Source organism: Protopterus annectens, chromosome 4.part1 (genome assembly GCF_019279795.1).
Source record: "Protopterus annectens isolate FY-2018-M chromosome 4.part1, PAN1.0, whole genome shotgun sequence".
NCBI classification, from domain to species: Eukaryota; Metazoa; Chordata; order Ceratodontiformes; family Protopteridae; genus Protopterus; species Protopterus annectens.
In genome coordinates, this window is record NC_056734.1 from 686,128,030 (window position 1) to 686,155,153 (window position 27,124).

At 47.6% G+C, this 27,124-nt stretch overlaps 1 protein-coding gene across 4 annotated transcripts in view; it reads left to right on the forward strand.

Annotated features, from left to right (window-relative positions):
- IFT80 (intraflagellar transport 80) overlaps positions 1 to 27,124 on the forward strand; it is a 2,191,035-nt gene that overhangs the window by 1,612,959 nt on the left and 550,952 nt on the right. The gene's annotated exons all lie outside the window — the stretch shown is intronic.

A 27,124-nucleotide genomic window follows, 5' to 3' on the forward strand; every position in this document is an offset into this window, starting at 1 on the left:
GACACATCCCCAAGGCCAATCACAAGGCCTTCCACAGATATGTCTGCAGTCCCATAGGCAACACCCATATCTGCCCTGTACTGGTGGTCAGTAACACCACATACGCCACAGATATAGCCAACCTGCTGCAGACAAGTAAGTGAAAACCTCACCCCCCCTGTCCTCCCATCAGTAAAGGAGGACATGCAAAGCACCTGCCCCCCTCTTCTCATCATCAGGGAGCATGTCCATAATGCCCTCTCAAGGGCAGCAAACTAAAGTCTACATGGGACCTGATAACATCCATGGCTGCATCCTACATGAACTCAAGCATGAGCTCTCAGTTCCATTGCACACTACAGTCGACCAAAGCCTGAGCACCAATGTTATCCCATCTGCATAGAGGACAGCCACTGTCACCCCTCTACACAAAGGTGGAGCATCCACTGACCCAGCCAGTCATATGCACATCAGCCTAACTACCCTGATGTGCAAGGCCAAGGAAGGCATTATCAAGGACCTTCTAAAAAGGGACATTGGCAACCTCAATGCTTGAGACAACACAGTTTGGTATTGTCAAAGGGAGAGCAGGCCTGTTAAACCTGGTAGACTGCTTTGATGCAGTCAAGAAACACATGGACGAGGGGAAGACAGTGCACACTGCCTAGCTTCACCTAGACAAAGCCTTTGACAATAATTCCAAGTTGGCCGTAATACATAAGCCTTCATAACCCCACTTGCGCAACCCCCACACAAGGCCCTCACATGGCCGGTGACCAGAATAATACTTGATGTTAAGTTGTCAATCTCGCCTTCATTCTTGCTTGATGGGTTCGGAGCCGATCCCTCGGCTCGCACTTGCTAAGCTCGAGAGTCACTTTTACCAGCTCGAGGCAGCCCCATATCCCATGATGCAAGGCGGTAAGTACCCAGATCTCGTTTGCAGCTTATGAGGTCCTCCTTTTACCAGCTCCTGGTAAGTGATTCTCTTTTTGGATATTTAAGCCCCTTTTTCTTAAAAAACCCTTAATTGTTAGTTATTAGTTAATTTTTTACCTTTTGTGACAGAAAATCCCTGTCTTTTCTAATTATTTTTAGTCAAATTTACCCATCCCATCCCCTCCCTGTTAGGGTGTGTGTGTTGTTTATAGAAATACCTTTTGGGTATTTTATTTAATTAATTTTTGACTGGTGTGTGTGTGTGTTTGTGTAAAGCACCATGTCAAAGGAGAGGGTCTCAGGTTTTAAGAAGTGTGACTCGTGCTGTCAGAAGATGTCTCTGACAGACGCTCACACTTGCCTATTGCTTGGGCCCTCTTCACCTGCAGGACTCCTGTGCTATTTGTCATTCCTTCAGCCAGAGAGTCCTGCAGGAAAGCGTAATAAACTGATCCTTAGGGGCCTTCTTAAGCCGGAGGGCTCTCCGGCTAAGTCGGCTCCATCCAAATCAGTTAAACCTTCCAAGGCCCAGGCTTCTGTTCCTAAGCCTGCGGCCTCGGCTCCGACTTCGTACTGAGTGAGATCGGCTCGGCTGGAGCCGATTCTGGCTTAACAGCCTTCGGCACCGATGGCTATCAGTGCGAATCTGTAGCGACCGCCGATGTCGGCTCCGATCGGTTCCGACACCCATGTGGCACAGGCATCGGTGTCGGCTCCGATCGGCTCCGACACCGTTACTTTGGTGGCTGTATCGGCCCCGGCTGGAGCCGATACATCGAGGCTTCCTGTCGGCTCCGAGAGGTTGGCTCCGACAGGATCTATAGTATCGGCTCCGATGGCTCGTTCCAGGAAGAGGTCGAGGTCTCCTTCCTTGGAGCCGATACTTCGTCCGGCTTCACCTCTTCTATCGGAACGGACCCATCCGAGCGGATCTTCAAGGTCATCCAGGTTGTCAGATCATGACCTAGAGAGAGTGGTCAGTAGATTACTTAAGTCACAGGTACTGGCCCAAATGTTACACAGTCCGTCTCAACAGGCGACTGTTGGTCCACACCCGTTACAGTTCCTCCTTCAACTCTACCCCAGAGCTTGGAGTTGGAGTCTTCGAATGGTTACTGCTACGGCTGGAGGACGGATACCCCTTCTGTTCGTTCAGCCGCTACTCTCATGTCCTCTTCGAGGCCTGCCTTAGAGGGATTCGGGGCTCGGGGTTCCATGGTCTCCTCCGAGGGGTGAGTGGCAGCGGACCCTTGTCTGGACGGGGTCTTCCCCTGGGAGCCTCGGCCTTGGTGAGCGCGGCTCCGACATCTGCCTCGGAGACTTCCCTTCGGTGGTCCCTGGAGTTCCTAGCTCTTGAGCGGGTTCTCTCGGACCTGCCTGGGAGGGGAGCATTCGAGGTGATGAAGAGTGTACTGGCCACTGGTATCAGTCAGCAGTCTGTTCCGTAGCTCCTCCCTCTATAGTACCTGTTGACATCTCTGCCACTTCTCTTGCTACAGGACCCAGAGATCCTCCACCTCAGGTTTCCCCATTGGGAATTTCCCCTCTTCAGGATTCTCCTGATGTTTGGAGATCCTCCTAGGAAGAGGACTTGTAAGAGGAAGCATGTAGACTCCCGAGTCTGTCACTTGGATACTGACTTTGATGAGTCAGAGGGATCCCTAGATCCCCTCTGAGGATGTCTCCTTCTCAGACATCCTAGAACTTCTGAAACAGAGGGAAACTGGCCCACCAACAATCCCTCTGAGGATGAGTCAGTATACCTAGAGGCGTTTGGATCTCGGCCCTCCACCTCCTGGGTGTCTCCGCCTTCGACCCCTTATGCAGGTTATTGCACAAAGCGTGGGCAGCTCCTGACTCTGTAGAGCCAGTCCCTAGGAGGCCTTCAAAATTTATCACTGCCCGTGTGACAAACAATTCCTTACTAAGGGTGTCCCGCTGATGCCATGGTGGTGGCTGCGGCCACCAAAAGGAACTTGCAGATCCTTCCGTGCCCGTCCATCCTCCTAATAAGGACTCTAGGACCATGGATAGGTGCGGATGTTTTCCTCAGCGACCTTTGCTATGCGTCGCTGAATTACCTATGTCACTTCACCAGACTCCAGAGGGATATCCTGAAGGAGCTGGGAGAAGTAGTTCAGGATCCAACAGCTGCAGGGGCTCAAGAAAAATTGCTTCACAGCTAGGAACCCTCAATTCCATTGCAAACTCCTCCATGCGGCTAATATCTTATGCTGCGGATGGAGTAGAGCCGCAGGTACAGGTGTGGCTCTTAGGCGCCAAGCCTGGATGCGGCTATGTGATTTTTGGATCCCTTTAAGGCGTCCTTCACAAATTCTCCCTTTGATGGGTCAGCTTTGTTTGGCCCTCAGGTGAAGGAAACCTTGACCAGGTGCGAGCAGGACGGCAAGACTCTTTCTGCTGTTGGAGTCCGTTTTCCACCCCTTCTAGACCTTATCCCAAAGGACAGAAGGGGGAAGATGTGGTTCCGTAAATCCCAAGGAGTCACGCCGATTCACGTGGTCAGTTTACCCTAGAGGCAGAGGGGTAACAACAACAGACGCTCTAGAGGCAGAGGGGTTCAAGAACCAGGGAAACAGGGAGCCTCTCTCTGACAAGCCCTTTCAGCATCCCTGAGGTGTTGCCCGGCTGTCCCTCCTTGGAGGCAGTCGGGAAGATTATCACTGTACCCAGAAGCCTGGCATTCCCTCACTCAAGACAGATGGGTACAGTCGATCATATTCAAGGGTTACATAATTCCTTTCGAGGAAAGTCCCTTCCCCTCAAGTTCCCTTCCAGATGTACCACCGGTCTAAGGAGATTGCAGAGTCAGAAATCTCAAAACTACTGCAAAAGAGCCATTCAGCCAGTTACAATAGACCATTCAGAGCCGGAATCTACTCAAGGTTCTTTTTGGTCCCCAAAAAGACGGGAGACTGGAGACCAATATTGGATCTCAGCAGACTCAACAAGTCTGTCAGGAAGACAAGATTCGAATGGTCACTCTTCAGTCAATTCTGCCCTTCTTACAGAAGGACAACTGGATGTGCTCAATAGATCTTCAGGATCGTACTATCACATAAAATTCACAGACGGCTCCAGGAGATTTCTCCGCTTCGGCTGGGGTCCAGTCATTTCCAGTTCAGAGCCCTGCCCTTTGGTCTCACTACAGCCCCAGAGTGTTCACCAAATGCATGGCAGTGGTCACGGCTCACCTGAGGCGTCAAGGATTCCAGGTGTTTCCGTATCTCGACGACTGGCTCCTGTCAGCCACCACCAGGCATCAGCTTATACAAGCCAGGGATTACACAATAGACCTTTGTTCTCATTTGGGAATCTCAATCAACTTGAAAAGTCATCCTTATCGCCCTGCCAGTCTATTACCTTCATAGGCAAACTTAAACACTGTTCGGATGTCAGCTACCCTTACAGAACAAAGAGTTTCAGACATTCAGACTCATGTCAGGATCATTCTGGCCAGCAAGAAAATACAGGCCAGAATGGTTCTAAAGGTATTAGGTCTCATGGCTGCGGCCATTACTCTTCTTCCCTGGCTCGATTCTACATGCGCCTTCTTCAGTGGATGCTGTTCACACAATGGTCATACCAGCAACTTCCAATCGTCACCAGATTCTGGTGACACAGACATGCAAAGAGCATCTTGCTTGGTGGATCACATCGTCTCAGGTTCACCAAGGCAGGTACTTTGTACCCCATCCCCGATAGCCACTGTCACCACGGATGCCTCCCTGATCGGGTGGGGGTCATTATCAGGGCAGGATGGTTCATGGGGCGTGGCAGCCGTTCGGTACCATCTGCACATAAATGTCCTGGAGATGAGAGCAGTGCTTTTAACGTTGCAAGCCCTCAACGACTTTCTTCCCGTAGGGACAATTGCAGTCCACACAGACAACATGTCTGTAGTTTGGTATATCAACAAACAGGGCGGAACCAAGTCCTACCCCTTGTGTCGAAGCTCAGACTATGGCAATGGGCGATCTCCTCTCATCGGTTTCTGGTAGCAACGCATATCCTGGGAAAACCAACATTATAGCGGACAGATTGAGCAGAGCTATCCTCATGCCTCACGAGTGGTCTCTCAAGCAATCTATAGCGGAAGAGATTTTTCTGGAATGGGGTCGTCCATGTTGCGATCTTTTGCTACTCCCCAAAACAGCAAATGTCCAGACTTCTTCAGCCTCTTCCCTCTATCAGGCCATCCCCAGAGACGCTCTGACCCAGGATTGGCCCCAGGGACTTCTTTATGCCTTCCCTCCATTTCCTCTGATCCCTCAGGTGATCCAGAAAGCTACCGTTTGAGAGCCAAATTGATTCTCATTGCCCCTTACTGGCCTCGACAAGTTTGGTTCCCGTTCCTCCATCATCACCTTTTGGTGCAGCCGTGGCATCTGGACCCAGTGCCAGATCTTCTGATTCACCAATCGGGTCAGCTGCACCGGTCAATCCCTTCTCTCAACCTCACAGCATGGTTGCTCCACTTCCTTCCTTAGCCAGGCTTCCTTTGATCTCTAACCCAGTTAGAGACATCATAACCGTTTTCGCTAAAATCCTCTACCAGGAGGATTTACACAAGCAAATGGAAGCGTTTCTCTTATTGGGCTAAGGCCCAAAATATTGATCCTTTACTGCCCCTGTTCAGGCAGTCCTGGACTTCTTAGCAGAGATTTTTCATGCAGGCTCCTCTTCTTCCACAGTCAGAGTTCAATTGGCTGCTATTTCCAATTTTCATGTCAGGATAGCAGACCATAATATTATGTCCCATAGGCTCTGCAGGGCCTTCTTGAAAGGAATTTTCCTACTAAAACCTCCAATCAGGAATCCTCCTCCTCAGTGGGATCTAAATTTAGTGCTGACATCTTTGATTCTTCCCCCCTTCGAGCCAGCTGTTTCTTGTTCCCTGAAATATCTTTCTTGGAAAACTTTATTCCTAGTGGCTATTACATCTGCCAAGAGGGTGTCTGAACTTCATGCTCTTTCGGTTCGACCCCCCTATTTGCGTTTTCACAAAGACAGAGTATCTTTGTGAACTAATCCAACCTTTTTACCTAAGGTCGCTTCAAAGAACAATCTGAATCAATCCATTGATCTCCTGTATTTTTCCTAACTATTCAGATAGAGCTGAACAAAAGCTACATTATCTTGATGTCCACCGCCATCTAAGATATTATTTGGACAGAACAATAAAATTTAGAAAATCTGATCAACTTTTTGTTTCCTATGCGGATAATAAAAAGGCCTTCCTGTTTCTAAAGTGACCTTGTCCAGATGGCTTTCTTGGTCATCTCTGAAATTTATCAGGGGAAAACAGCTGTGCTCAAAACCTAAAGCACATTCAACTAGGAGCTTAGCTACTTCTACAGCTTTTCAAGCTAGACTTCCTTTGGACACTATTTGTGCAGCGCCACTTGGGCCACTCCTCACACTTTTGTTTCCCATTACAAATTGGACTTGGCCTCCAGGGACAGAGCCAGTTTTGGCTCTACAGTCCTCAAGAGTTTGTTCCATTGAGCCACCCAGGATAGAGGTGCTTGGGACGTGGTCCCATCAAGCAAGAATGAAGGCGAGATTGACAACTTAACATTAAGAAGTTATGTACTTACCATAACGTTCCATGTTAGTTGTCTTCTCTCGCCTTCTTTCTTGCGACCCTCCCTCCTTCCCCCTGGCCTGGACAGACCTTGTATAAGAAACTGTTATGCTAAAGACCATTCAGACCTGGTCCTTTTTCCATCTGTAAGTTTTCTTTCTTCCTTTGGGAAGTATTTTATGCTTGGTGCTATTGCCCTTTGTCAGCAAACGAGATCTGGGTACTTACCGCCTTGCATCATGGGATATGGGGCTGCCTCGAGCTGGTAAAAGTGACTCTCGAGCTTAGCACGAGGATCGGCTCCGAACCCATCAAGCAAGAAAGAAGGTGAGAGAAGACAACTAACATGGAACGTTATGGTAGGTACATAAATTCTTATTTTGTGAAATAAGCTGTATCGTCATTTATATGTAAAGATTAAAGGTAGCTGAGTGGGTTGGCACAGCACGGCATGGTGCTCAGCAATGTTTAAATGAAAATGAATATATATATATATATATATATATATATATATATATATATATATATATATTTAGATATATATATATATATATATATATATATATTTAGATATATATATATATATATATATATATATATAGATATATATATAAATATAGCAGTTTAACAGCAGATCCTCACTGGCTGAATGGTTAGGATACCGGAACTTGTACTCGAGGTGCAAGGGTCGAATCCTGGCCATTCAGCTTTTTACACATGATAGGGAAGTGGAAATATTTTGTATTTCTTTTGTATACATTGACATATGTTAAATGTGGTGGTCCAGCCTGACCAGAAGCCTGTTTGGAGTGGAGACCCGAGTATAAAAGCTGCAGTTACTCACAAGTGTCTAGTGCAGCACAATGACAGGAGCAACAGATGACGTACTGAAATGCATAAGTTTAGGAGATATAATAAAAAAGTGTCACTGGATGTATGCCGTGAAATCCCTCATGTAAACACAAGTGTCTCAGACAGTACAGTCACACCCCAAAGTAATATAATAAAAGCACATAGGAGGACATCATGTTAAGTAAAATATGTACACTTAATATGTCAGTAAGGACTAATTAATGTGCAGTTCATTAATTGTCTGGAAATGAAAACTGAGCAATGCTTAGCAGTACATGGCTCTGCTTACCTGGTTTGAGCATTGCTACGAAGCATAAGTGTAAGCAGCATTCAGCCCAGCTAAGTGGATTTGCATGCTGCTTGGTCTGGTGGACTGGCCTTGGTGATGCCATACATTATTATGCTGATGTCATGGATAGACAGTGGGGTGAGACATTGCCATTACTTGCTTGTGCAATGTCTGTGCTTGAGTATGAGTTGGGAGTAATGTGTCGGCTATGTGGACGTAGGTCAGCAACAAGATCAGCTGATAGTCCACGTGGCCATGCAGATTCACAGTCCCGTAGTGACAGTACCACCAGCAGTACCAGAGGGAGGGTGCTGTCCACACCACAACAGAGCAGGCCATGGGCACTTGGTCCTGGTGGGGCCCGTCAAGGACACAGATGCAACAGTCAGCAGTCACCATCGGGGAGTAGTACTGCATCTGGCCTTGGGTCTGGTGGTGCCAGTGAGACTCCTGGCAGAATCAATTCCCGTGTCTGTGGCTGGAGACAGTGAACTGTGCTTCCTGCCATGTATGGTCCACAGCTGTCCAACATAGTGTATGGCAACCACATGGCTTGACTGTATGCATACACTCACACATCTCTATCACAGGCAGGTCACCACACACACACACACACACACACACACACACACACACACACACACACACACACACACACACACACACACTTCTCTGCACGGCCCAGTTAAACACCACCCCTCCAGACAGACAGACAGACAGACAGACACACACACACACACACACGCATGATGTCAACAGTATGGCCCAGCCTAGGCCTCATGCAGAGCCACAGCATACCCTGTGCATGTGATGATGCCTGTGCCAAATCCCTGTTAGCCATACCTGCAATGCAGGGACATGCTAATATGGGTCTGATGCACAGGGTGAATATAGTACAGTGTAGTAATGTAATGCTGTGTAAGGTGCTGTCTGCTGGCAATTGTTATAGGTGCACATGGAAGTGTATGTACCTTTTTAGCCATGATGCCTTATTGCTGTCAGTACTGCTGATGGACTGTAGTCTCACATACTCTATTCAGTTTGTGTTCCAGGTGTTTGTGTGTCTCCTGGCTGTGCGTCTGATGACATTATCATTGATGAGTATGGTAGAGTGGAAACACACTGACCTTTTAATAGCCAAGGCACAGCTGTATATGCATGCAACAGTGTGTGAAGGACACTGGGGGCAGACAGTGTGACCTTTCATACATACTCCTTGACACAGCCAGCTACTCTTCATGCATGTCACTTGGGTGTTCTGTACTACAGATGCTTATCCTGCCTGGACTGTGTGACTCTTAATTATTTTTTCAGTGTTCTGTACTACCACAGGCTCATACATACAGAGGAGGTTACTTGAATACTGGCACTAGGTCCCGCACAAGCCTAGCCATTACTTTACCTCAACAGATTCACCTATCTTGTGGGCACCAGGTAGTCACATGGCTTTCACATGTCTACATATTGCGCACACACACAACACACAATGTGTGTGTCACATTATCATATGTGGGGTGTGTGACGCAATGTATAGTAATGTGACAGTTGGCAGTACATAGCATTCCCATGGCAAGTGCAACACACAGGACTTCCTCTGGTTTGCTACCTTGACACATTCATCATGTGACATTACCTTAGCTTACAGTTTTTCTCATAACATTAAGGTGCTTCTGATATGCAATAACTGCTGTGTGCTATCAGTACAGAACTGTATGACATGTTTCTTGTCCTACACTCTTAGGACCTCTTTTTACTGTTTCAGTTGTGGTCACAGGTTACACCTTTCCAAACATGGACTGCAACCTGCAGGGTGGTACAGACCTACATCTCCAGTGTACAGATCTCCACAGAATGTCCAGATTCATGCCTCATATTTTTGGTCCATTTTCTCATAAACCTGTGTTTTTCTGGCAGATTTTTGCCAGATCATTGCGGGTTGATGTCATAAAATAATTACAGACATCATGAGTTGCAGGCGTCATATCTTGCAAACCATCTATGCTAATGCAAAGCCTGATATTATACCACCTTTATAAGTTTGTAGGATCAGTATTTTTGAAAAGTGTCCCTATTATGTGACCTTTGTCTTATTTATGGCTTTGTAAACATTTCTTGCTGCAATAGCTTGGGAGGTATGGGTACAGATGGTGGTCATACCTCTGACCTCTGCATATGTGTGCAGATTGTCTTGATGTCTGACACATAATTTCTTTACATCTGTCATAAACTTGTGGTTTTCTGGCCAACTTCTGGTTAAATCATGACAGAATGACATTGTAGATTAATGACTGATATTGTCATGTAACAAGACATACCCTTTGGAAGGTGCATTCAGTTGCATGACCTGGTGTACTATCTATTTCCCATGTGTATCACAGCCATATGTGATAGGTTCATACTAGGCTATCTGCCCTAGGGCATTTATAAGCCTAGCCAGAGTGTATTTGGCTTTCGCCACCCATTTTAAATTAATTTTGCTATGCCCTTTTTCGAGGTTAGTATACTGTGCCTCTGTCTAACAGTGACACAGAAGTGATACCCGGGGTAAACCTACGATCCTCCATCCACTCATCAAGATTCCTCTTGAAGAGAGTCAATGAGGGACTCTGCCTAACCTGGACTGGGATTTTATTCCAGAGTGAAGGGAGCCTCTGGGTTATGAATCTGTCCCTCCAGCATGTCCTATTTATTTCAGTGCTGAGGTTCAAGTCTCTCGAGCGTGTAGCTCAATGGGATTTGGATTTTCTGAGGTGCAGCTTGTCCATTAATTCCGGGTTGGACAAGGCTTTATACATCAGGCACAGATCGCCTCTGAGCAGGCGGTATGCCACTGAGTAGAGCTGGAGTTTCTTTAACCGGGCAGCATATGGCATCTGTTTGAGCCCTTTGATCCCCTTGGTGAGGTACTTTTGGGGTCTTTCCAGTTGCTGCAGGTGTCTGGGAAGGTACATCCCAAAAGGGGCATTGTACTCAATTATGGGCCTGATGAGGGATGAGTAAAGAGGCACGATGACCTCCCCTGATCTAGATGTGAATCCCTTCATGATTAGGTGGGCTATATAAAATGTTTTTCTAACCACTTTGGCCACATGGTTGTCAAATGAGAGATTGCTATCAACTTGGGTCCCCAGGTCCCTAATTACTTCTTCCATTTAATGGATTACCACTTATGTGGTAATTTGTGGCACTTTGTTTTGCCAAAGGGATGACTATACACTTTTTGGCATTTAGCTTGAGGCCATGGCTCTGGCACCAGTTGTCTGTTTCTATGAGGCCCTTTTGGAGGATGCTTGTGTCGGCTGGAGAGTCGATTATGGCGCCCAGTTTGCAGTCATCTGCGAACTTGGTCAGCCACAGTCCTTCCATGTTGGCCTGTACCTCTGAGAAATATATACCGAACAAGAGAGGTCCCAGGACTGAGCCTTGTGGGATGCCACTTGTAACTGGTTTGGAGTCTGACATGGCTCCAGCAATTCTAACCATGTGGGTTCTGTCCTTGAGCCAGTTTGCAGCCCATTTAGTGGCATAGGGGGTTTATATTTAAGCTGGTGAGCTTATCTATAATGCCCGAGTGGGGTATTGTATCGAAGGCTTTTGCGAGGTCCAGGTAGGCTGTGTGGACCACCTTCCCCTCGTCAATGGCCTTGGTGACTGTTTCAAAGAAATTGACCAGGTTTATGAGGCAGGATATGCCCTTAACAAAGCTGAACTGGGTAGGATCCAGTGTCTGTAGGTCCCCAATATCTTTATTTATAAGGTCCATGATGATCCTTTCCATAGCTTTACAGACCAAGCTAGTCAGGCTTATGGGGCGATAGTTTCCAGGATCCGTTGAGGCACCACCTTTGTGGAGAGGGACCACCGTTGCTGTACACCACTCTTTGGGTACATATCCTGTAGTAAGGCTGAGATTGAACAGTAGTTTTATGTTTGGGTTTAGCTCTTCTTGGAGTTCATGTAGGACGCAGCCTGGGACACCGTCTGGTCCAATTGATGCTGTGTTTTTTGCTTTGGAGAGGGCGGCTCTTACCTGAGCATCTGAGATGTCAGGTGGGCAGCACTCTGCTGGGATAGATATTTGCCCTTTTGGTGGGGAGGGGGATAGAAGTTTGCGCTGAACCTGTCAGCTAGGATGTTGGCAATGTCTGTGGTTTTAGTGCATTTTTTGTCATTTTGGACTAATTCTGAGCATATCTGGGAATTCCCACCCAGGTTCCTTACATAACAAAAGAAAGCCTTGTGATTATCCTTAGTGTCCTGTGCAATTTTTCTCTGGAAGCTGGCCTTAGACGATTTTATGAGTGCCCGTAGTTTTTTGCTAATACTGATCAGAGATGCCTTCCCTTTTTGGGATTTTGCTCTATCATGTAGTAGCTTCCTCCTTCTATTGTATAGTTTGTTTATGGCTGGGGTCCACCAGACAGGACGTCTGCCTTTGGAGGATTGGGTCTTGGTTTTATTTGGGATTGCATGATCCATGCATTCCTGAATGTGTTCATAGAATGCGTTTATAAAGGATTCTGCGGTCTGGGCCGTATTTTCCACAGGCTCGGGGGCTTTGAAGGATTCCACCTCAGTTTTGAGGAGTGTGAAATTTGCTTTAGAGAAGTTTTTCACTGTGGTTTTCTGGGCAGAGGGTGGGGTCGGGAAGTGAATATCCAGTGAGATTAGTTTATGGTCTGATCTTACCAGTGAGGGATACACTTCTGGTCTGGAGCATAGAGTCCCCATGTTGGTGATGATCAGGTCCAGTATGTTTTCCCCTCTTATGGGAGTGGTAACAAGTTGTTCCATAGCATTTGAGTTTGTAAATTCTAGGAACCTTTGGGCTAGGGTGTTGGAGCTAGAGCAATGCTCCCAGTCTATGTTTGGGTAGTTGAAGTCGCCCAATATAATGGTGTTTGGAGAGACCTTCATATTTTCCAGTGTTCTCAGGAAGGCCGAGTGGAGTTCCTGGGTTTGGGAGGGTGGTCTGTAGCAGGCTATAAACTGGAAGGCAGTTTTACCCACTGTTAGTTGCACATGGATAGTCTCTGATACTTTGTGCTGTGCCACCAACCTGGAGGTGTGGGTATCTCTGACGAATATTGATACTCCCCCTCCTTTTGTGGTTCTGTCCAAGTTTTGGGGCCGAAAAGCATGGTATGAGGTATAACCTGGTAGTGCTGGGGTGCTCTCGGGAGCCTTGAACCAGGTTTCTGTTACTGCACAGATATCGATGTTCTCCATGCTATGGAGAGTTTCAAGTGCATGCATCTTGAGGTTTAGACTTCTGGCGTTGAGTAGCACTACTCTTAGTTTCTTATCCCTTGTGATACACTATGGAGGTGGGTTTGTCTTTTGAGCCTTGCCTAAAAAAGGCACTATGGGGATAGCAAGAGCCTTTGCCAATATCCGAAAGCCCAGGGGTGATAGGTACAAGCCGTCCCTAGCGAAGCATCGTGGCTTGTCGAGCATGTCATCCCAGGCTGACAGGCATTGGATCCCCTTTGAATGACACCAATACCTAAGCCAATTGTTGAAATTGATCATCTTGTCTTCATATTATGGCATCATTCTTGGTAAGGGTAAGATGCTACTCAAGGTCAGGGTCATACCAGCCTGGGCTACATGCTCAGAGAGCTCCTGTATGTCTCTTTTCATGTAGTCCAGGGAGGTACGTCTCAGGTCATTCACACCAGCATGGACAATGACTGAGTCATATTTGTACTTGCCTTGGAGTGACCTGAGTGCTTGTGTTATGTGGCAGATCCTAGCGGCCGACAGACAGCTCACCGTGACCTTCTCCTTGTTCAGCCTGGTGAGCGGGACGTCAGTGTGCCTGACGATAGAGTCACCTATTACAAGTGTATCAGGTGTGTTGTTTATCCTTAAGGGCTGTGACTGTTTGGCACACTGGCTTTGTGAGCTATGTATTGCACGTGTTTTATTTTGGGGTAGCGGTTGCTTGGGTGTCTGCTTTGGAGGTCTCTGCTGCTTAGGCAGATTTTTATTTAGAGCCTCCGAGTATGTTTTTGTGTGTTTATGTGTTTGGTTTGCTGTCGTCGTAGGTCTATGTGAGACTGGAATTGTAGTGAGTGTGGTTTCCTTTTCCTCCTGACTGGTTATGCCAGTACTGAGTTGAGAGAGCTTAGCCTCCAGTTTGGCTACATGGTTGCATCTCTCACATGTGTTGGAATTTGTTGGGAGGAGGAGAGGGTTGTCTGTGTACATGAGGCAGTTGTAACATTGCCTCAAGATTCCCAGATTCACCAGCTGGACCGGAGAGGAGAATGACGACTGACCTTTGGATATGCTAGAATAGTACTGGGAATTCTTTTATAATTGAAAAAAAAAGGGCCAATAGGGAACAAAGTACTCAAGTGGAGCTTGTGAGGGTGTAGTGCTTTTAATTTTTTAGTGCTGACTTATATAATTGCTTTAGTGAGCAAGTGCCAGGTAACTTAAATGCAATGTGCTACAGGTAACTTAAATGCAAAAACGACAAACAGTAACTTTCATTCAAGTGAAACAAGGAAATAAGTGCAGTAAGTAATGCAGATATCACTAGGGATCCACAGAAGTGCTGAAAAGCCGCGTTTTAGGTGGAATTAACGTTTCAGGGAAATAAGCAAACAAACAACAAGCATACAAACAAAGCTAGATTCAGCAGGCCTGGATCTAGTCTATGCTACAGCAAACAAGGTGTACCAATTTCAGTAAGAAACAGTTTAAATATGCAGGCACTATAAGCCTTTAACCAGAAATTCCCAGCTCAGAAGGGCAGAGTCCAGCCTCTCCTCCCACAAGAGTGCAGATCACAGGCCTTCTTAATGTAAAATAACTGACCTGAAGCCCAGGTGCGTAAACCAGAACTAATATACTTTTAGAACAACAGACCCTGAGCCCTCAATCAGCAGTTCCCAACTTAGAAGGATGTAAGCTACCTGTCCTGCCACCACAGTGCAGGCCACAAAACTTCCTAATGTAAAACAACTGGTCTGAAGTCCAAGTGCTTAATCCAAAAGACTTAGAATGATAGCTACACTTTAATCCAATTACCACCAAGCAGTAATAAATAGAATTGAATACTTTAAAGAATGCCTGGATTAGTGCTCAAGTTATATAAACAAAGCTAGATTCAGCAGGCCTGGATCTAGTCTATGCTACAGCAAACAAGGTGTACCAATTTCAGTAAGAAGCAGTTCAAATATGCAGGCACTATAAGCCTTTAACCATAAATTCCCAGCTCAGAAGGGCAGAGTCCAGCCTCTCCTCCCACAAGAATGCAGACCACGAACCCTCTTAATTTAAATAACTGGCCTGAAGCCCAAGTGCTTAAACCAGAATTAATACACTTTTAGAATAACAGACACTGAGCCCTCAATCAGCAGTTCCCAACTTAGAAGGATGTAAGCTACCTGTCCTGCCACCACAGTGCAGGCCACAAACCTTCCTAATGTAAAACAACTGGTCTGAAGCCCAAGTGCGTAATCCAAAAGACTTAAAATGATAGCTACGCTTTAATCAAGTTACTACCAAGCAGTAATAAATACAATTGAATACTTTAAAGAATGCCTGGATTAGTGCTCAAGTTATACAAACAAAGCTAGATTTAGCAGGCCTGGATCTAGTCTATGCTACAGCAAACAAGGTGTACCAGTTTCAGTAAGAAGCAGTTCAAATATGCAGGCACTATAAGCCTTTAACCAGAAATTCCCAGCTCAGAAGGGCAGATTCCAGTCTCTCCTCCCACAAGAGTGCAGACCACGAACCCTCTTAATGTAAAATAACTGGCCTGAAGCCCAAGTGCTTAAACCAGAACTAATACACTTTTAGAATAACAGACACTGAGCCCTCAATCAGCAGTTGTGCTCATTGTTTGCTGTTTGCCCCAGCTTCCCATATGGCTTTAACCAGATGTCTTTCTGTGAGTGGTTGAGAAGTATGCTGGTACACACGCACGCACGCACATGCACGCACGCACGCACACACACACACACACACACACACACACACACACACACACACACACACACACACACACATGACCTGCCCCTGCTGATAGCCGAACCACTACCTGCCCAGTTTTACAAACAATACTGGTAGATACATAACAGAAGCAGCATAGAGGTAATGTATTGTTGCAGTGTCTGCCACTGCTATTCAAGTAGGTGACAATTCCAGGGGCTGTTAGGATTGTCAGTGATGGGTTCAGAGGCCCTCAACATGGTAGATGCACCTGTAACACGTATACACTGCTGCATGGGGACATGCATTGAAACACACATGTACACAGAGTTGACTCTTCTCACATTAGATGACCCACTTGTCTATTTATGTACAATACACAGTGATATGATGATTGCATGCACCACAGTGCCTTTGTGTTAGAAACTGTGTAACTGTGCTTGTAAGGTGAATGACATATGTAGGAGCTGCAACTAGGTTGGCAGTGGGGGAGTTAACGGTGGAAGAGGCACACAAGATGGTATAATGATTGCATACACACAGTAAAGATAGCCACAGGGGATATGCATACAGTAACACATACACAGTTGCCAACAGATGACTAACCCTGTGTATCCACTTGTCTGTACTGTAGTGCTTCGTACACATCACATGCACCACAGAGATTACATGCTAGGGATATAACTGACTAGCTCTTAGAACAAGTAATCTTGCAAATGCCTTCATGGATGGTGGGATAAAACACCCAACATAGCAACTGGTCTCATATATTGCTCTTACATACCTGGACAAATGATAGAGTAACAGACTTTGTATCAGCATGATGTTTCAGACAGGTACAACATCTGATGCTGACATATCTGTCAGTATGGTAACTGTGACATATTTTGCAATGATTACTTATAAATGCTTATTGTTAGACACAGACCACAAATAGGTTGCAAACATCTGAATATTCCATATATCTGTACAGATGACTGGTATAGTCTGGGTAGTTTAACATGGTGTATGTAAGGCAGATGCCATTAACTGCCTCCTTAAAGTAATGCCATGGGGAGGGGGTCAACAGGCCTTAAAATGATATAACCAATGCACACAACAGCCACAGGGGACATGCTTCATACACATTACTGTAGTTGCCCATATTCGGATTAGAACCCCTTCCTATCTAATTATTTGTACTACAGCATTACACAGTTATTGCAAGCGCCACAGCCATAGAGCTTAAAGGGCTGAAGAGTGTCTACAGGTGCTTCTAAAGTGAATGGCATCAGTGGGCCTTGTAAATAGGGCAATGTGAAGTGTGCTGGGTGGAACATGCCTCAAAATGGTATAATACACACCACCAGGGATATGATTCACAGACACACACACACGCACAAACACACTCTCTTACATTTGCTAAGACTGAAATTAGATCTCTTACCTATCTAGTTCTGTGTATTACAGTGATACACAGATGTTAAGTTGTCAATCTCGCCTTCATTCTTGCTTGATGGGTTCGGAGCCGATCCTCGGCTGCAACTCAGCACTTGCTAAGCTCGAGAGTCACTTTTACCAGCTCGAGGCAGCCCCATATCCCATGATGCAAGGCGGTAAGTACCCAGATCTCGTTTGCCGCTTCGCTGATGAGGTCCTCCTTTTACCAGCTCCTGGTAAGTGATTAATACACTACTGCTTTTGCCCCTTTTTCAGTTTAAAGTTAATTTTAAACTTAAATTTAATAGATGTTAAGTTGTCAATCTCGCCTTCATTACCAGCTCGAGGCCTTTTGTTTTGATAGTTTTAGTTTAAATTTAACCTTTTCTGACAGAAATCCCTGTCTCCTTTAAAGTTTTTAGTCAGGCCTTCTCCTATCCCATCCCCCTTGTTAGGGTGTGTGTGTGTGTGAGAGAATAGTTTTACTAAATACCCTTTTGGTATTAGTTAATATTAATTGGACTGGTGTGTGTGTGTGTTTTTAGGCACCATGTCTAAAGAAAGGGTCTCAGGTTTTAAGAAGTGTGACTTGTGCTGTCAGAAGATGTCTCTGACAGACGGTCACACTTCTTGCCTGTACTGTTTGGGCCCTCTTCACCTGCAGGACTCCTGTGCGATTTGTCATTCCTTCAGCCAGAGAGTCCTGCAGGAAAGGAGAAACAAGTTGATTTTCAGGGTCTTCTTAAACCGGAGGGCTCTCCGCCAAGTCGGCTCCATCCAAAATCAACTAAATCTGCCAAGGCCCAGGCTTCTGTTTCTAAGCCTGTGGCCTCGGCTCCGACTCTTTCAGAGTCGAGATCGCTCTGGCTGGAGCTGATTCTGGTTTGCACAAACCTTCGGGCACCAATGGCTATCGGTGCCGATCTCTGATTCACTGTGGTGTCGGTTCCGACCGCTCCGACACCCATCGGCATCGTGTCGGCTCCGACACCCATGTGGCACAGGCATCGGTGTCGGCTCTGACCGCTCCGACACCGTTACTTTTATGGCTGTATCGGCTCCGGCTGGAGCCGATGCATCAAACTTTCTGTCGGTGAAATCGGTGCTCTGACAGGATCAGTAATATCGGCCCGATGCCCATTCCAGGAAGAGGTCCAGGTCCCTTCCTTGGAGCCGATACTTTCGGCTCGCCTCTTCCCTCTCGAACGGAGCCATCGGAGCCGATCTTCAAGGTCATCCAGGCTTGTCAGACCATGATTTAGAGAGTGGTCAGTAGATTGCTAAAGTCACAGGTACTGGCCCAAATGCTACACAGTCCGTCTCAACAGGCGACTGTTGGTCCACACCCATTACAGTTCCTCCTTCAACTCTACCCCAGAGCTTGGAGTTGGAGTCTTCGGCATGGTTACTGCTACGGCTGGAGGACGGATACCCCTTCTGTTCCTTCAGCTTCTACTCTTATCTCCTCTTCCTTAGAGGGATTCGTGGTCGGGCTTCCATGGTCTCCTCCGAGGGGTGAGTGGCATCGGACCCTTGTCCCACCCCTCTTCCCCTTGGAGCCTCGGCCTGGTGAGCTCGGCTCCGACATCTGCCTCGAGACTTCCCTTCGGTGGCCCCGGAGTTCCTAGCTCTTCGGAACGGGTTCTCTCGGACCTGCCTGGGAGGGAGCATTCGAGGTGATGAAGAGTGTACTGGCCACTGGTATCAGTCAGCAGTCTCTTCCGTAGCTCCTCCCTTGTACCTGTTGACATCTCTGCCACTTCTCTTGCTACAGGACCCAGAGATCCTCCGCCTCAGGTTTCCCCATTGGGAATTTCCCCTCTTCCGAGGATTCTCCTGATGTCAGGAGATCCTCCTAGGAAGAGGACTTGTAAGAGGAAGCATGTAGACTCCCTGAGTCTGTCACTTCAGATACTGACTTTGATGAGTCAGAGGGATCCCCTAGATCCCCTCTGAGGATGTCTCCTTCTCAGACATCCTAGAACTTCTGAAACAGAGGGGAAACTGGCCCACCAACAATCCCTCTGAGGATGAGTCAGTATACCTAGAGGCGTTTGGATCTCGGCCCTCCACCTCCTGGGTGTCTCCGCCTTCGACCCCTTATGCAGGTTATAGCTTGAAAGGCGTGGACAGCTCCTGACTCTGTAGAGCCAGTCCCTAGGAGGCCTTCTAAATTTATAACTGCCCCTAGTGACAAACAATTCCTCACCAAGGGTGTCCCTGCTGATGCCATGGTGGTGGCTGCCACCAAAAGGAACTTGCAGATCCTTCCGTGCCTGTCCATCCTCCTAACAAGGACTCTAGGACCATGGATAGGTATGGAAAGCGGATGTTTTCCTCAGCGACCTTTGCTATGCTCGCTGAATTATCTTTGTCACTTCACCAGACTCCAGAGAGATATCCTGAAGGAGCTGGGAGAAGTAGTTCAGGATCCTACAGCTGCAGGGGCTCAAGAAAGGATTGCTTCGCAGCTAGGAACCCTCAATTCCATTGCTAACTCCTCCATGCGGCTGATATCTTATGCTGCTGATGGAGCGAGTAGAGCTGCAGGCACAGGTGTGGCTCTTAGACGCCAAGCCTGGATGCGGCTATGTGATTTTGCGGATCCCTTTAAGGCGTCCTTCACAAATTCTCCCTTTGATGGGTCAGCTTTGTTTGGCCCTCAGGTGAAGGAAACCTTGACCAGGTGTGAGCAGGACGGCAAGACTCTTTCTGCTGTTGGAGTCCGTTTTCCACCCTTCTAGGCCTTATCCCAAAGGACAGAAGGGTGGGAAGATGTGGTTCCGTAAATCTCAAGGAGTCACACGCCGGATTCACGTGGTCAGTTTACCCCTAGAGGCAGAGGGGTAACAACAACAGACGCTCTAGAGGCAGAGGGGTCCAAGAATCAGGGCAACAGAGAGTCTCTTCCTGACAAGCCCTTTCAGCATCCCTGAGGTGTTGCCCGGCTGTCCCTCCTTGGAGGCAGTCGGGGAAGATTATCACTGTACCCAGAAGCCTGGCATTCCCTCACTCAAGACAGATGGGTACAGTCGATCATATCCAAGGGTTACATAATTCCTTTCGAGGAAAGTCCTTCCCTCAAGTTCCCTTCCAGATGTACCACCCGGTCTAAGGGACATTGCAGAGTTAGAGATCGCAAAACTACTGCAAAAAGAGCCATTCAGCCAGTTATAGACCATTCAGAGCCGGAATCTACTCAAGGTTCTTTTTGGTCCCCAAAAGACGGGAGACTGGAGACCAATATTGATCTCAGCAGACTCAACAAGTCTGTCAGGAAGACAAGATTCGAATGGTCACTCTTCAGTCAATTCTACCCTTCTTACAGAAGGACAACTGGATGTGCTCAATAGATCTTCAGGATGCACTATCACATCAAAATTCACAGACGCCCAGGAGATTTCTCCGCCGGCTGGGGTCCAGTCATTTCCAGTTCAGAGCCCTGCCCTTTGGTCTCACTACAGCCCCCAGAGTGTTCACCAAATGCATGGCAGTGGTCACGGCTCACCTGAGACGCCAAGGATTCCAGGTGTTTCCGTATCTCGACGACTGGCTCCTGTCAGCCACCACCAGGCATCAGCTTATACAAGCCAGGGATTACACAATAGACCTTTGTTCTCATTTGGGCATCTCAGTCAACTCAGAAAAGTCATCCTTATCGCCCTGCCAGTCTATTACCTTCATAGGCGCAAACTTAAACACTGTTCGGATGTCAGCTACCCTTACAGAACAAAGAGTTTCAGACATTCAGACTCATGTCAGGATCATTCTGGCCAGCAAGAAGGTACAGGCCAGAATGGTTCTAAAGGTGTTAGGTCTTATGGCTGCGGCCATTACTCTTCTTCCCCTGGCTCGATTCTACATGCGCCTCCTTCAGTGGATGCTGTTCACACAGTGGTCATACCAGCAACTCCCAATGCGCCACCAGATTCTGGTGACACAAACATGCAAAGAACATCTTGCTTGGTGGATCACATCGTCTCAGGTTCACCAAGGCAGGTGCTTTGTACCTCCATCCCCGATAGCCACTGTCACCACGGATGCCTCCCTGATCGGGTGGGGGGGTCATTATCAGGGCAGGATGGTTCATGGGACGTGGCAACCGTTCGAGTACCATCTGCACATAAATGTCCTGGAGATGAGAGCAGTGCTTTTAACATTGCAAGCCCTCAACGACTTTCTTCCCGTAGGGGCAATTGCAGTCCACACAGACAACATGTCTGTAGTTTGGTATATCAACAAACAGGGCGGAACCAAGTCCTACCCCTTGTGTCGAAGCCAGACTATGGCAATGGGCGATCTCCTCTCATCGGTTTCTGGTAGCAATGCATATCCCTGGGAAAACCAACATTATAGCGGACAGATTGAGCAGAGCTATTCTCATGCCTCACGAGTGGTCTCTCAAGCAATCCATAGCGGAAGAGATTTTTCTGGAATGGGGTCGCCATGTTGCGATCTTTTGCTACTCCCCAAAACAGCAAATGTCCAGACTCCTTCAGCCTCTTCCCGCTATCAGGCCATCCCCCCAGAGACGGTCTGACCCAGGATTGGCCCCAGCGACTTCTTTATGCCTTCCCTGCATTTCCTCTGATCCCTCAGGTGATCCAGAAAGCTACCGCTTTGAGAGCCAAATTGATTCTCATTGCCCCTTACTGGCCTCGACAAGTTTGGTTCCCGCTCCTCCATCATCACCTTTTGGTGCAGCCGTGGCATCTGGACCCAGTGCCAGATCTACTGATTCACCAATCCGGTCAGCTGCACCGGTCAATCCCTTCTCTCAACCTCACAGCATGGTTGCTCCACTTCCTTCCTTAGCCAGGCTTCCTTTGATCTCTAACCCAGTTAGAGATATCATAGTAGCTTCACTAAAATCCTCTACCAGGAGGATTTACACAAGCAAATGGAACGTTTCTCTTATTGGGCTAAGGCCCAAAATATTGATCCTTTTACTGCCCCTGTTCAGGCAGTTCTGGACTTCTTAGCAGAGATTTTCCATGCAGGCTCCTCTTCTTCCACAGTCAGAGTTCAGTTGGCTGCTATTTCTAATTTTCATGTCGGGATAGCAGATCATAATATTATGTCCCATAGGCTCTGCAGGGCCTTTTGAAAGGAATTTTCCTACTAAAGCCTCCAATCAGGAATCCTCCTCCTCAGTGGGATTTAAATTTAGTGCTGACATCTTTGATTCTTCCCCCTTCGAGCCAGCTGTTTCTTGTTCCCTGAAATATCTTTCTTGGAAAACTTTATTCCTAGTGGCTATTACATCTGCCAGGAGGGTGTCTGAACTTCATGCTCTTCGGTTCGACCCCCTATTTGATTTTTCACAAAGACAGAGTATCTTTGAGAACTAATCCATCCTTTTTACCTAAGGTCGCTTCAAAAACAATCTGAATCAATCTATTGATCTCCTGTATTTTTTCCTAACTATTCAGATAGAGCTGAACAAAAGCTACATTATCTTGACGTCCACCGTCAGCTTAGATATTATTTGGACAGAACAAAAAATTTAGAAAATCTGATCAACTTTTTGTTTCCTATGCTGATAATAAAAAGGCCTTCCTGTTTCTAAAGTGACTTTGTCCAGATGGCTTTCTTCGGTCATCACTGAAATTTATGATCAGGGGAAAACAGCTGTGCTCAAAACCTAAAGCACATTCAACTAGGAGTTTAGCTACTTCTACAGCTTTTCAAGCTAGACTGCCTTTAGACACTATTTGTGCAGCGCCACTTGGGCCACTCCTCACACTTTTGTTTCCCATTACAAATTGGACTTGGCCTCCAGGGACAGAGCCAGTTTTGGCTCTACAGTCCTCAAGAGTTTGTTCCATTGAGCCACCCAGGGTAGAGGTGCTAGGGGCCGGTCCCATCAAGCAAGAATGAAGCGAGATTGACAACTTAACATTAGAAGTTATGTACCTACCATAACGTTCCATGTTAGTTGTCTTCTCGCCTTCTTTCTTGCACCTCCCTCCTTCCCCCTGGCCTGGACAGACCTTGTATAAGAAACTATAATACTAAAGACCATTCAGACCTGGTCCTTTTTTCATTTGTAAGTTTCTTCTTCCTTTGGGAAGTATTGTTTATGCTTGGTGTTATTGCCCTTTTGTCAACAAACGAGATCTGGGTACTTCCTGCCTTGCATCATGGGATATGGGGCTGCCTCGAGCTGGTAAAAGGAGTTCTCGAGCTAAAGCAAGTGCCGAGTCGGAGCCGAGGATCGGCTCCGAACCCATCAAGCAAGAAAGAAGGCGAGAGAAGACAACTAACATGGAACGTTATGGTAGGTACATAACTTCTTATTTTAGACTAGTTTTAGTCCTTTTCTGACTAGAATTCCCTCTCTCCTTTAAAGTTTTTAGTCAGGCCTTCTCCCATCCCATCCCCCCCCTTGTTAGGGTGTGTGTGTGTGTGTGAGAGAATAGTTTTCTCATTTTTGGGATAATAATATTTCTTGGACAGGTGTTGTGTGTGTGTGTTTTTTACACCATGTCTAAGGAAAGGGTCTCAGGCTTTAAGAAGTGTGACTTGTGCTGTCAGAAGATGTCTCTGACAGACGGTCACACTTCTTGCCTATACTGCCTGGGACCTCTCCACCTGCAGGACTCCTGTGCGATTTGTCATTCTTTCAGCCAGAGAGTCCTGCAGGAAAGGAGAAACAAGCTGATTTTGAGGGGCCTACTTAAACCGGAGGGCTCTCCGGCTAAGTCGGCTCCATCCAAGGCTTCCAAGTCTTCCAAGGCCCAGGCTTCTGTGTCCAAGCCTGCGGCCTCGGCTCTGACTCTTTCAGAGTCGAGATCGGCTCTGGCTGGAGCCGATCCTGGTTTGCACAAACCTTCGGCACCGATGGCTATCGGTGCCGATTCTGGTTCGGTCACTTCGGTGTCGGCGCCGATCGGTTCCGATCACCATGTGGCTCAGACTTCAGTGTCGGCTCTGACCGGCTCTGACCGGCTCCGACACCCTTACTTTTATGTCTGTATCGGCTCCGGCCGGAGCCGATGCATCGAAACTTTCTGTCGGTGACGATAAGTTGTCGGCTCTGACAGTTTCCATAGTTTCTTCGGCTCCGATGGTTCCTTCGAAGAAGAGGTCCAGGTCCCCTTCCTTGGAGCTGATACTTTCGGCTCCGGCATCTCCTCTCCTCTCGGAACGGAGCCATCGGAGCCGATCATCCAGGTCATCCAGGCTTTCTGACCATGATTTAGAGAGGGTGGTCAGTAGATTGTTAAAATCACAGGCACTGGCCCAGATGCTACATAGTCCGTCTCAACAGACGACTATTAGTCCACACCTCATTGCAGTTCCTCCTTCGACTCTACCCCAGAGTTTGGAGTTGGAGTCTTCGAGAATTATTTCTGCTAGGGCTGAGGGACAGATACTCCCTCCTTCTGCTCCTTCAGCCTCTACTCTTATCTCCTCTTCGAGACCTTCCTTAGAGGGATTCGGTGGTCGGGCTTCCCTGGTCTCCTCTGAGGGGGTGAGTGGCATCGGACCCTTGTCCGACCCCACTCTTCCCCTTGGAGCCTCGGCCTTGGTGAGCTCGGCTCCGACATCTGCCTCGGAGCCTTCCCTTTCGGTGGGCCCTGGAGTTCCTGGTTCTTGAACGGGTTCTCTCGGACCTCCCTGGGAGGAGCCTTTGAGGTGATGAAGAGTGTGCTGGCCACTGGACTCAGCCAGCAGTCTGTTCCTTAGCTCCTCCCTCTATGGTGCCTGTCGATATCTCTGCCACTTCTCTTGCTCCCGGACCCAGAGATCCTCCGCCTCAGGTTTCCCCACTGGGAATATCCCCCTCTTCCGAGGATTCTCCTGATCAGTCAGGGGATCCTCCGCGAAAGAGGACCTGTAAGAGGAAACACGTAGACTCCCCCGAGTCTATCACTTCAGATACTGACTTAGATGAGTCAGAGGGATCCCCAAGATCCCCTCTGAGGATGTCTCCTTTTCAGACATCCTAGAACTCCTTAGACAGAGGGGAAACTGGCCCACCAATAATCCCTCTGAGGATGAGTCGGTATACCTGGAGGCGTTTGGATCTCGGCCCTCCACCTCCTGGGTGTCTCCGCCTTTCGACCCCCTTATGCAGGTTATTGCTCGAAAGGCGTGGGCTGCTCCTGACTCTGTAGAGCCAGTCCCTAGGAGGCCTTCTAAATTTATTACTGCCCCGTCGGAGAAGCAATTCCTCACTAAAGGTGTCCCTGCTGATGCCATGGTGGTGGCGGCTGCCACTAAGAAGGAACTTGCAGATCCTTCTGTACCTGTCCATCCTCCTAATAAGGACTCTAGGACCATGGATAGGTATGGTAAGCGGATGTTCTCTTCAGCGACCTTTGCTATGCGTTCGCTGAACTACCTATGTCACTTCACCAGACTCCAGAGGGATATCCTTAAGGAGCTAGGTGAAGTAGTACAGGATCCTACAGCTGCAGGGGCTCAAGAAAAAATTGCTTCGCAGCTAGGAACCCTTACTTCTATTGCTAACTCCTCCATGCGACTGATATCATATGCTGCAGATGGAGCGAGTAGGGCCGCAGGTACAGGTGTGGCTCTTAGACGCCAAGCCTGGATGCGGCTCTGTAATTTTGCAGATCCCTTTAAGGCGTCCTTCACAAACTCTCCCTTTGATGGCTCAGCTTTGTTTGGTCCTCAAGTGAAGGAAACGTTGACCAGGTGTGAGCAGGATGGCAAGACTCTTTCTGCCGTAGGGGTCCGTTTTTCCACCCCTTCTAGACCTTACCCCAAAGGGCAGAAGGGTGGCAAAATGTGGTTCCGCAAATCCCAAGGAGTCACGCCGGATTCACCTGGTCAGTTTACCCCTAGAGGCAGAGGGGGTAACAATAACAGACGCCGCTCTAGAGGCAGAGGGGTCCACAAAACCAGGGAAGCAGAGAGCCTCTCTCTGACAAGCCCTTTCAGCATCCCTGAGATGTTGCCCGGCTGTCCATCCTTGGAGGCAGTCGGGGGAAGACTATCGCTGTACCCAGAAGCCTGGCGTTCCCTCACTCAAGACAGATGGGTACAGTCGATCATATCCGAGGGTTACAAAATTCCTTTCGAGGAAAGTCCTTTCTATCACTCAAATTCCCTTCCAGATATACCACGCGGTCTAAGGGAAATTGCAGAGTTAGAAGTCTTAAAACTTCTGCAAAAAAGAGCCATTCAGCCAGTTACAACAGATCATTCAGAGCCGGAATCTACTCAAGGTTCTTTTGGTCCCCAAAAGACGGGAGACTGGAGACCAATATTGGATCTCAGCAGACTCAACAAGTCTGTGAGGAAGACAAGATTCCGAATGGTCACTCTTCAGTCAATTCTGCCCTTCTTACAGAAGGACAACTGGATGTGCTCAATAGATCTTCAGGATGCGTACTATCACATAAAAATTCACAGATGCTCCAGGAGATTTCTCCGCTCGGCTGGGGTCCAGTCATTTCCAGTTCAGAGCCCTGCCCTTTGGTCTCACTACAGCCCCCAGAGTGTTCACCAAATGTATGGCAGTGGTAACGGCTCACCTGAGACGTCAAGGATTCCAGGTGTTTCCGTATCTCGACGACTGGCTCCTTTCAGCCACCACCAGGCATCAGCTTCTTCAAGCCAGGGATTATACAATAAATCTTTGCTCTCAATTGGGCATCTCGATCAACTCAGGAAAATCCTCCTTATTGCCCTGCCAGTCTATTACTTTCATAGGCGCAAACTTAGACACTGTTCGGATGTCAGCTACCCTTACAGATCAAAGAATCTCAGACATTCAAAGTCACGTCAGGATCATTCTAGCCAGCAAGAAGGTACAGGCCAGAATGGTTCTAAAGGTGTTGGGCCTCATGGCTGCGGCCATTACCCTTCTTCCCCTGGCTCGCTTCCATATGCGCCTTCTTCAGTGGATGTTGTTCACTCAGTGGTCTTACCAACAACTTCCGATGCGTCACCAGATACTGGTGACACCGATATGCAAGAATCATCTTGCTTGGTGGATTACTTCTCCCCAGATTCACCAAGGCAGACCCTTTGTACCCCCATCCCCGGTAGCCACTGTCACTACGGATGCCTCCCTGATCGGGTGGGGGGGGCATTATCAGGGCAGGATGGTT